The following is an 11,949-nucleotide window of genomic DNA, read 5'->3' as shown; positions in this document are numbered from 1 at the left end:
CTTCTCTTTTTATTAACATCTGAGTCCATACCAGCAACCTTACTGTAGGGTTAGGCTTGGAGGTGATATAGATGGACCGCAGTGCTGCTATATTCTAGTCTGGGGCCATCCTGATTCTTTATTCTATGTGATATTTTCAGAACCAGCACAGATTTTTTTTTTTTTTTTTAAGGATTGCAATTAGATTTATGGGGAATACCTTGAATTTCAGGATGAACGTATCATGGGGTAAATTAACAGTTCTCAGAATCTTCTTCCCTCGTATGTTGAAAAATTAGAGAGATAGCCTTGTACTTAGCTTCAGGCCACCAGGCTTGATGTTAGTAGAGCATTCTGAAGGGCTCTTGACAGCCCTGGTCTCTTGTGCCTTTGGACATGAACCTAAGAATAGAAGCTATACCTCTAGAGGAAAAGAAAAGCCTGTCTTGCACACCTCTAATCCCAGGCTGGGCTCTCAGAATCCAGAGAGATATCAGGACTTGCAGATTTTTCATCACTGATGATGTACTGATGCTGCATCAATAAAATTGGCGCCCCCAAGACCCCATTACTCCGCTTCCAAAATCTCTGTGACCTTCATTGGTAACAGAATGTAGATTGCAGGGAGCTGAAGTAACCCAATAAAATAGGCATCTTAACCATTTTAGGAGAGTGAAAAACATTTAACCCCCAATATAATGGCTGCGGCATCTGTCTGAGAAGAAAATAAATTGGTTTTAACTTACATTGCTTGGGCTTCAGAGAGAAATAAAAAGGCAAAATGGAAAGGCAAAATTGTTGAGCATCTCTCAAATCTACCTTTTAGCAGTTTGTGACTTCCAGACACAAGCACTGGCACAGAGTAAATCTAATCACATTTAGACACAGCCTTGTAGTAAATAGAAGAAAGAAGAAAGATATTACAGGACTATAATCTTCTTGGAGATAGAAACGGGGAAGAAAAATCCAGTGAAGGATTATGAAGTTAGCTCACCTGCTGGTAAACAGAGAAGAGTCACAGAGGTGAGCATGGCCTTGACAAGCCCAGCGTGTACCTGGTATTAATGGGGTCTTTAGTGACAAAGTCTGTAGGGCTGGAGGTAGCCTGCAGTACTGCCAGAGCTTAGCAGGGAGCCTTGGGCTGAATCTGCCTTTAGTTGCCACCTGCAAATGACTATAAAGAAGTCACTTGAGTGATAATTGTCAGGACCTGCCATACTCCTTGTCCCCACTATGCTCATTTCTATACTGTTAAAGCCACTTGATCTCCATATGCAGGCTACGGTGTCATTCTGACATCTGGGACCAATCCTGTCCTTAGTGAGGGACTAAGAACTCTGGTTAAATGCTCAGTGCTCAGCATCAAGGCAGGTTGACTGCTGTTTCTTCTGACTTTGCACCACAGTTCTGGAAGTTTGATCCTAGTCTAGTTCTCAGATTGGCTGCGTTTATGATAATATATAGATAACATCAAGTATTATACATATTATGTGTATGTCATATATAATACAAAATAGTTCTCAAATTAGTTCCACTATAATATGTAACATACATATTATGTAATATATTATATTTAATATATTTATAACAATATATAGCATATATAATCAGAAGCACACCTAATCTGAGAACTAGGCTAGGATACACACACACACACACACACACACACACACACACGCGCACGCGCACACACACACACACACACTCAAGTAGAGGTTTATGTCTCACTCACATAAATTTCAAAACAAGTAACTCTCATTCAAACAGTGGTTCGAGGTTCAAAACCCCATTTTGAGGTTCCATCACCTTCAACCAGGGCTTCCCAAGTCTCCATTTCTCTGCATTGAGTCAGCAAAAAGGTGAAAGAGCATAGGGAGTTGTTGGGGGCGAGGTTTTTATGGACCAGGCTCCGGCGAGCAATTGTAGCCTGAAATCCTTTCCTTTAGTGTTTCCATTTAGTTTTAAGTGGCTGCTGCACCCAATTCCTCATACAATTTTTCTTCATTTTGTGAACCACATTTGAAAGATCTTCTTGGATTAGAACCTGGCTCAAATAAGGGAGGCTTTGACAGATTGCCATGCTTCTTAGTCCTGCAGAATATTCTGCTATGGTAAATAGCAAGCATTGTTAACATGAATGTTTTCAGTTTAGCTAACAGCTGGGAGGCCTCTCTGTGTGGAATTGAAAAGGAAGTCTCTCCCCCGCCCCACAATTTTGTAATGTACTTTTCTGATTGTGCAAAGACAAGAAGCACTGCTTCAAAATAAGATTCCAGATAGTCTAAGCTTTAAATTATGCTTATTAAAATTATTATTATTACTACTACTGCTTATATAACACATTTTATTTGCAAAGCGCTCTGTAAACCCTAGTGCCTAAATAAAAGAATGAATTAGCAAACATTAATTACAAAGACAATGAATGGAAGAGTGATTAAACTGGGACTTCAATTTGAGATTTTAAGTCTCATTCTTGTTGAGACATCCTTCCCTAACACTGACATTGTCTCTTTGGATTCTATAATTTCCTTACCTGAAAACGGAAGGCTGTAAAAACTCAGTGAATATTAGAAGAATCAGATTCTGTTTTAACGTTAAGAATAGTCCACATTAAGGGCCTCCTACATATTCATAGTTTTAGAGCATGCAGATAAAAATATGACTTTTGAAATTTTGATTTGCGATCATTTCTGAATTCATATGTACTCATTAAATGCCATTGAATATATTTTTAATAATGAGAAAGAATTTGACAAACGACCTGTTTGAGCTGAACAAAGAGATTTAACACAGTAGATCTCACACAGCAGGGAAAATACCTGGAGACTGTTAAAATCCCATTTGTTAAGTATATTGTATTATGTTCAAACCGTCCATTTTAAGACTGGCTGCTTATAATAATCATTGTCATCGTGCCATATAGTCCTATCTTAGTAACCAAAGGGCAATTTACCCCATGTCTGCAAAACAAATAGGTTATGCTAGTTTTGAACGCACACGTTTTCTAACAATACCCTTATAGGAAAAGAAAACCATCCTTATTGTCATATTAAGCTCTGCCGTAGAGCCATTTTTTTCTTTTGTATTTGTGACCTCTTTATTCTCCAAGGATTGAAATCAATAGAGAAGATAAGAAATGACCTTCATATAAATTAGTTAAAAAAAAGAAAAAAAGAAACTTCTATGAATAATCAAAGAAAGAAAGAAGGAAATCAATTATTTAGTTGTTTTGTGCCAGGCACTGTGCTAGGACATTTACACTCTAGCTCTTTTAAATTTGGTGACGGTCAGACACAGCTAAGCTTACTTAGTTAAGTCTCCATTATTCGATGGATTCATTTCTTGATTGTCTTTGAAAATCTTAGCTCGGTCTTTCTCTTTCCATTTGTGCAAGTCCAGAACTCTTCATCCTCATGCCGATAATTACTTGGAGAATGCAAATTTTGTTTAGTTTACAATGTGCAAAAGAAAGAAAGTCACAGTGTGATCCAAATCCAAAATTAAACGGCTTTTTTATTATCTGATCTTCAAATTATCATCAGTGATGCTAAGCTTCATTTGTGTGGCTAACCAAAAGTTATCTGTGCAGATTATTGTATTTCCACCTATTTTCTTTTGGGAGGCAGAAGAAAACCACATATATTTCAGTTATTTAAAGTTCATTTTTAGCAAATAGCAGATATAATTCCAAAATAATTGAAAACTGGTAAAATAAAGAAGGCAATGTGGTAAATATGATGAATATAAAAAATAAGATTCTAATCCTAGGTAAATGCTTGGAGATCATCTAGTTAGTTCAGCTTAAAATATAGGTTGAAAATTCATAACAAGACACATTAAATGACTTTTCCAAAGTCATACAGCAGAGAAAACCAGAATCAAGCATTCTGAATTTCCTAACAGAGACTTGAAGCTATTATTTCTTTTACCACCTCTCAAAAAGAGATCGTTTATTTACTAGATTCCATTTTCTCATGACAGGAATTGAGGTGAGTGTAATTTCCAGATGTCCCTTATCCCCATTTCTTCTTGAAACAGAACAAAACAAAACAAAATAGATTCTATATGTTAATGGAATCAATCCCCTACTAGTTATTTTCTCTTACAGTTCTTCGCATTTATTAAGACTTTTTCTTTAATTTCTCCAATATCTATTATTGTTCTTTAATATGATTCAATACTCTGATACTTTTTTAAAAAATAATCTTTTCAACACTTTTTCTCACTCATTCAATCTCCTAGTATGTGGTCTTCCACCTTTGAAATCTCTATATCAAGTATTCCTTTCTCTGATCTTCATATTTTTTTTTAAGTTCAGTTATTCTAATGTTCACTCTGCCATAATTTGCCTCACATCTAAATCAATTCATTAACACTACCAATTTTTCACTATCTCTAATCTTTCTCCTATCTTCACTTTCCTCATTGCCTACCTTAGATTTTATGGTCCATTATTAGATATAATCATGATAAACAAACACCATCTCCTCTGTTCTCTCTCTCTCTCTCAGTCTATCATACTTCAGTGGCAAAACTGCCTGTAACAAAGAACTCTCCATCCTTTATGAGCCTTCACTCAAGCAGCCAAAAGTAACAAGAGAAAATGATAGGACTGGGCTGACTAGATTAACTTTAAATTTATAATTACAAAACTATAATGAGCACTAAAAATGCCCTGGAAAACCTACTTTTGTAGCTATTTTAATTTCTTATTCCTAAAATACGCTCTCTCTTTTCTTTGTACATTCTATCAGTTGCTGAACTTACCTAATACTGCATTGAGCTAAAAAAGACCAGCGAATAAGGAATCCTTTATCTTCCTTCTACCAAATCCTCAATCAACTGCTCCATCTTCTCTCTTGTTACTAGAGAAATTTCTTATCTTCTATTAAAGGCTAGTCTCTACAGAGTTTCCATCACCTTTCACCTATTTAAGTTTCTTACTTCTTCAGTGATCCTTTTTCCTATAGATTTATTCACTCAATAAACCTATATTTTAGATTATGTAAAACAGAAAAATGTCTTTAGTTTCATGGAACCCATAAAAAGTAATCCATATTTTGTTTCAAGTGTGAACTTAAACAGGATAGTGGCATGATGTGATTAATATTTTAGAAGATAACTATTAATTACCATTATTGTCTAAGCCACCATCTTCTCTTCACTGTTCTGTTGCAACAGATACTAATGAGTATTCCTTTTATTACTCTCTATAGACGATAATGGTAATAGTTGAGGTGGTGTGAAGAGGTCAGATTGGAGATTCATATTTTAAGCTATAACCCAAATGACTTGCTGACAGTATGAATATGGGTCTATGAGATAGATAAAGAAATTATGAATGAAACCTAGATTTGGGGCCAGAGAAACTGGGTGAATAGTGGAATTGTTTAAAGAGATAATATGACAGGAAAGGAACAGGATATGTTGAGAGCAAGAATGAGGAATAAAAAACTATTTTTGGCTTAGTTAAATTTGAAATATCCAGTGGGTATCCATGTGGAGATGTAGATAGAATAGATAGGTTTGTGTACATATGTCTACCACTCATGGGAAACAGAGTTGTAAATGAAAATATTGGAATTCTCAGTACAGAAATGATACTTAAATTTAGAGATCTGGATGAGATTAGCCAATGTGAAAATTCTCTAATCAAATGATCTAAGTTAATTTCCTATATTTCAACTATTTTACAGTTTTAAATAAATTATAAAATATTTCTAACATATAGAAAACTTCAAAAAATAATATAATAAAATTTAAGTAACAACTACCAATATTTAAATAAAGACATTAACATTTTGCCATATTTATTCAGATGTCTTTTTTTTTTATATTAAGAATAAAAATATTACGGAAATAGCTAAAGGTCTGTCCTGCAATTTTTTCTCCCTTTTCGAGTCCAGAGGTAACTATTTTCCTGAAGTTTATGTGTAACCTTCCCATGAATATTTTTTAATTTAATTTTTCTATATACATATAGATCCACAAATTTGTAAATATCGTATCATGTTTAAAAAATTAAATGAACAGTATTGTATTTTGCAATTATTTGACAACTCTCTTTTCATTCAAAATCTTGTTTTGAAATTTATCCATGCTAATGTAGATTAATTTCTAATATTTTACCTTCTGTACATATTATAGTATTGTTTGAATAAATTCATTTTATTCATTCCCCAGGATGGAAAATTAGACTGTCTCCCTTGAATCTCTCTTATCTCGTGGCTTCAACAAACACCCTTACAGATGTCACCTAGTGTATGTAGACATGTTTCTCTAGAGAAATTCTAAGAAAAAAAGTAGCTGAGTCATAAAGATAGGTATCATCTCCTTTTTAAAAAAGTATTACCAAAGTAATTTCTAAAAAGTTTTTTCTAATTTACAATGTCATCTAAATTGAATGAGTATTCCTGTTTCCTTACATTTTCAACAGGGCTCAGTGTTTAATTTTTTCCAACCTATTACATGTGAAATGATATTTCAGTGTTGTTCTTTTCTCCTTTCTCAGTCTACTCTGCCTTTCAGTCTTGTCATTCCAATAATCTGCTGCTTTCAGTCAACAAGGATCTCCATATTGTTGAATTTAATAGATGATTCTTTGTCTTCATCTGACTTTTGAGCAACAGCTTCAAAACTCAGTTGATCATTCCCTGTTTGAAACTCTGTCCTCTCAATCATCTTGACGGCTCACATCTTCCCACTTCCCTGACAGCTAATTTTTAGTCTCCTTTCTTACTGTCTTCTCCTGTTCCTCAAGACCTTGTTTCAGCCTTCAATTATGTTCTATTATTTCTTTCTAGGTGATATATCATTTTCCATGACTTTAAATACCAACTTTATGATGATGCTTACCAATGATATTGTTCTGCACCTCTGTGCTACTAACTTCTGCTAGATATTTTGATTTCTTTTTCATTTATTTACTTAAAATTTATTGGGATAACATTGGTTAATAACATTATTTAAGTTTCAGGTATACAATTTTATAATATATCTTTGTTTATTTCATTGTGTGCTCATCGCCCAAAGTCTATTCTCCTTCCAACATCATATATTCGATCCTCTTAACCTCACACCTGTTAGAATGGCTATTATCAATAAGATAAGACATAATAAGTATTGGAGAGGATGTGAAGAAAAGGAAATGCTTGTTCACTGCTGGCAGGAATGTAAATTGATGTATCCTTTATAGAAAACAATATAGCGTTTCCTCAAAAATTAAGACCAGATTTCCCATATGACCCAGAAATCCCTCTTCTGGATATCTACCCCAAAATTTTGAAAACGTTTATTCATAAAGATATATGTACACCTATGTTTATCGAAGCATTATTCACAATAGCAAAAATATGGAAATAACCTAAGTATTCTTCAACCAATGATTGGATAAAGAAGTGGTATGTCTATACAATACAATGTAAGAGTATTCAGCCATTAAAAAATGAAATATCGCTGTTTGCAACAACATGGATGGATATCTAGAGTATCATGCTAAGTGAAATAAGTCAGATAGAAAAGAATAAGAACCATTTGATTTCGCTCATATGTGGGGCATAAAACAAAAAGCAACAAACTAACAAGGAAAACAAATAAACTCATAGATACAGACTAAAGTACTTTAGTTATTAGAAGGGAAGGGGTGGAGGAGGATAAAGAGAAATTTTCTGCTTTGGCGTATCACAAGCACTTCATACTCAACATGTCAAAAATGGATTACTTTATTTCCACACTTGGGTTTCCTCAAAATGCCCCTCTTTCAGTAAATTGCCCAATATCATCAATATGTTTACTAAGTCTAAAGCAGGTGTGTCAGATTCTGCATTTCTATTTCTCTCAACACTCATATTCCAATTTATAACCTGAATATCTTGTGTTTTCCTCCAGAATGTGTTTTCTATCTCTCCATTTCTCCCCTTAGTTTCGGACACCACTCTAGTTCAAGTTTACCATAATCTTTAAGATTTCATTCCCGATTGACGATTGACTTCCTCAGTTTAGCTCAGTAGCAGTCAAAGTAAGTCGAAGTAACTTTCTATTTCATCTGTTGCACTCAGACTAAACTTAAAATCATTACTATGGCCTAAACATAGGTTCTACAACATTAGTGCACATACCTCTCCTGGTTTTTCACTGTATTTCGCTCAGACTGGTCTTCTGGTGATTTCTCAAACATGCTCTTTTCTGCCATGAATGATGGTTATTGCTCTTCTCTTTGATTAGATCATTATTCATATGGCTTGCTTCTCCGTTTTTGGAGCTCAGTTTAAATGCAACTTCCTCGAAGAGATCTACCTGGACCATGGTATCTACTAAATAATGCGTTAAAGTTTTACTTGATTAGTGCAAAGCAAGGCTAGGAATAGCTAGAAATAAAAATAAAGGAGAGTGAAACAGGGTAGGATGGGAAGCAGACACAGGGATATGTGTTTCAGTACTGGCCAGTGCTTCATGACGCAGCTGGCACACCAGCGTGCTCAGCCACAGCAGACATCTTTGAACTGGCTGGACATAAAAACCGTGTATCAAGACTCTGGAAAGGAAACATGGCAGAGAGAGAGACATCCCCAGATCTCTCCCCTAAAAACAACAGTAAGCTGAACATCTAAAATGCAACAAAAAACATCCAAACTGCACACCAGCACGTCTGAGCATGGAATCTGAGCATAAGAACTACCACAGGTCAGAACTCCGGTTGTCAGCGGTGGACTGGGAGAAACAAAGAAGCTGACTCTCACAGCCACCAGAGCTCCCTGTAAGGGAAGGGGGAGGGGAGAAGGTGCAACGAGTTCCCTGAACAGCTCTGCCTGAGAGAGTTGTGAGTTCCATGCATTTGGAGGCAGGGCCAAGTCATCAGAGAAACAACAGTTGATTTTTACCAGCTGCGGTTGCAAAACCAAGGCTGAGCCACAGCCCCCAACTCCCAATCCAGAGGGCCCCTACCTGCTTACTCTTTGAGACCAATTATCATGGAGCCCCAGGGGAATCTGAGCAAACGCTACTGAAACTGCTAACACTGAAAGGTATTGAAACTGGGGTAGCTACCATGATTGAATATCTACAAGAAAATAAATACATTATATAAAGGCATCATTAAGGCTTTATATAAAGCAGGAATCCAAGAGGCTTAGACATTACCTATCGGAAACCAAAAGAAAAGCGCCTTCTTTTAAGCAGCCTAAAGAGCGACCTTTATATAATAAATCTTTCTGGATAAAAAGGAGAATCTATTTCCATTAATGACCAAGTGGAGAAATAGTCCATTAAACACCGTGAACAACCAAGGTGACAAGGCATCTCATAAAGAAAGAGAAAAATCTACAGAAGGAAAGCTTATAGACATAGAAATATGCAACTTAAATGACAGAGAATTCAGGATGGTATTTCTGAAAAAACTCAATGAGATCTAAAACAACTCAAATCAACAATTTCAGGAACTGAAAAAACAACTAGATGAGCAGAGCAAGGAGATTGAAACCCTCAAAAGGAACCAAGTAGAACTTCTGGAGATAAAAAAAAAAAAAACACTGCAAGAGTTGAAAAATGAAATAGCAAGCTTGGTAAACAGAGCCGACCAAATGGAGGAAAGGATCAGTGATAAGGAAGACAGAAATCTAGAAATAAATCAGAAAGAAGAACAGAGAAACCAACGAATGAAAAATAATGAAAGAGAAATACAAGAGCTAGCTGATACCATCAGGAGAAGAAACATAAGAATAATGGGCATTATTGAAGGCGAGGAAATAGAGCAGGGATTAGAAAGCATTTTCAGACAAATAGTTGATAAGAATTTCCCAAATCTAAGGAATAAGCTGGAACTTGAAATTCAAAAAGTCAACAGAATACTCAATTACCTCAACCCAAAAGGCCTTCACCAAGACACATTGTATTAAACTTATCAAAAATCGACAACATAAACAGAAATCTCAGGGCAGCCAGGGGGAAGAAAATGGTAACTTATAAAGAAAAACTCATTAAATTATTATCGAACTTCTCAGCACAGACCTTATAAACCAGGAAGAGATGGAATCATACATTTAAACTATTAAGTTAAAGGAACTACCAGCCTAAAATAATATATTCTGGTAAGCCCTCCTTTAGACACGAAGGAGAAATGAAGACCTTTCCGGACATACAAAAATTGAAGGAGTCTCCACTACGAGGCCCGCACTACAGGGTTAAATAAATAAATAAATAAATAAATAAATAGACCCAAAAAAACACACATTAGGAGTAAAGTGATTATCAGGCAAATAGAAGCAGAGGAGTGCAACTCTTACTAAGAACAGGGCATTATAAGCTTAAATAATAAGAGAATTGCTAAATCCTAAATAAGATACTAGCGAACCAAATAGAGCAACATATTAACAAGATTATACAGCATGATCAAGTGAGCTTCATCCCAGGGACACAAGGATGATTCATCATATGCTAATCAATTAATGTGATACACCACATAAATTTAAAAATAAGAACCATATGATCATATCAATAGATACAGAAAAAGCCTCCTACAAGATACAGCACCCATTATCGATCAAAACACTTAACAAAATCCGTATAGAAGGAAAGTATCTTAACATAATAAAGGCTATATAGGACAAACCTTCAGCCGACATTATACTTAATGGCGAAAAACTAAAAACTTTCCCTCTAAGATCAGAAACAAGGCAAGGCTGTCCACTATCACCATTGTTTTTCAATATAACATTAGAGGTCCTAGAAAGTGCAATCAGACAAGAGAAAGATATAAAAGGCATCTAAATAGGAAACGAAGAGGTCAAACTGTCACTATTCGCAGATGACATGATTCTCTATATAGAAAACCCTAAACACTCCACAAGAACACTATTAGAAACAATAAGCAAATACAGTAAAGTTTCTAGATACAAAATCAATGTTCAAAAATCCATAGTGTTCCTATACTCAAATAATGAAGTGCCATGAAGAAAAGTGGAAAAAATAATTCCTTTTGAACTTGCAAAAAAAGTAATAAAATACATAGAAATAAATTTAACGAAACATGTGAAGGACTTATATAATGAAAACTACAAGACCTTATTAAAAGAAATCGAAGAAGATACAAAGAAATAGAAAGATATTCTCTGATCTTGATTGGAAAATTCAGCATAGTTAAAATGACCATCTTACCTAAAGCATTATACAGATTTAATGCAATCCCCATCAAAATCTCATTGGCTTTTTTTTTAAAAGAAATAGAATAAAAAATCATCAGATTTTCATGGAAGCACAAAAGATGCGGAATTGCCAAAGCCATCCTGTGAAAAAAGAATGAGGCTGGAGGCATCACTCTACCTGACTTTAAATTATACTACAAAGTGACAGTAATCAAAACGGCATGGTATGGGTAGCAAAACAAACACACGAACCAGTGGAACGGAATCAAGAGTCCAGAAGTAAACCCATGTTTATATCAGCAAATAATATGGGACAAAAAAGCCAAAAACATACAGTGGAGAAAGGAAAGCATTTCAATAAATAGTGCTGGGAAAACTGGAAAGCCACCTGCAAAAGAATGAAACTAGCCTGTTATCTAACACCACACACCAAAATTAATTCAAAATGGATTAAATACCTGAGTATAGAACCTGAAACAATAAAATATATAGGAGAAAACATAGGAACTAAACTCAAGGTACTTGGACTTAAAGAGGATTTTATGAATTTGACCTCAAAGGCAAGAGAAGTAAATGCTAAAATATGTGAATGAGACTACATCAAACTAAAAAGCTTCTGCTCAGCAAAAGAAATTGTCAACAAGGGAAAGAAACAACCATCCGAATTAGAGAAGCTATTCACCAACGATACATCTGGTAATGGGTTAATATCCAAATTTATGAAGAATTCATACAACTCAACACTAAAAAAGCAAACAATCCAATTTAAAAATAGACAGAGAACCTGAATAGACACTTCTCCCAAGAAGACATACAAATGTCTAACAACCAT

This window comes from Pteropus alecto, unplaced genomic scaffold, assembly GCF_000325575.1.
Source record: "Pteropus alecto unplaced genomic scaffold, ASM32557v1 scaffold135, whole genome shotgun sequence".
NCBI lineage: Eukaryota > Metazoa > Chordata > Mammalia > Chiroptera > Pteropodidae > Pteropus > Pteropus alecto.
This window is presented reverse-complemented; position numbering follows the sequence as displayed.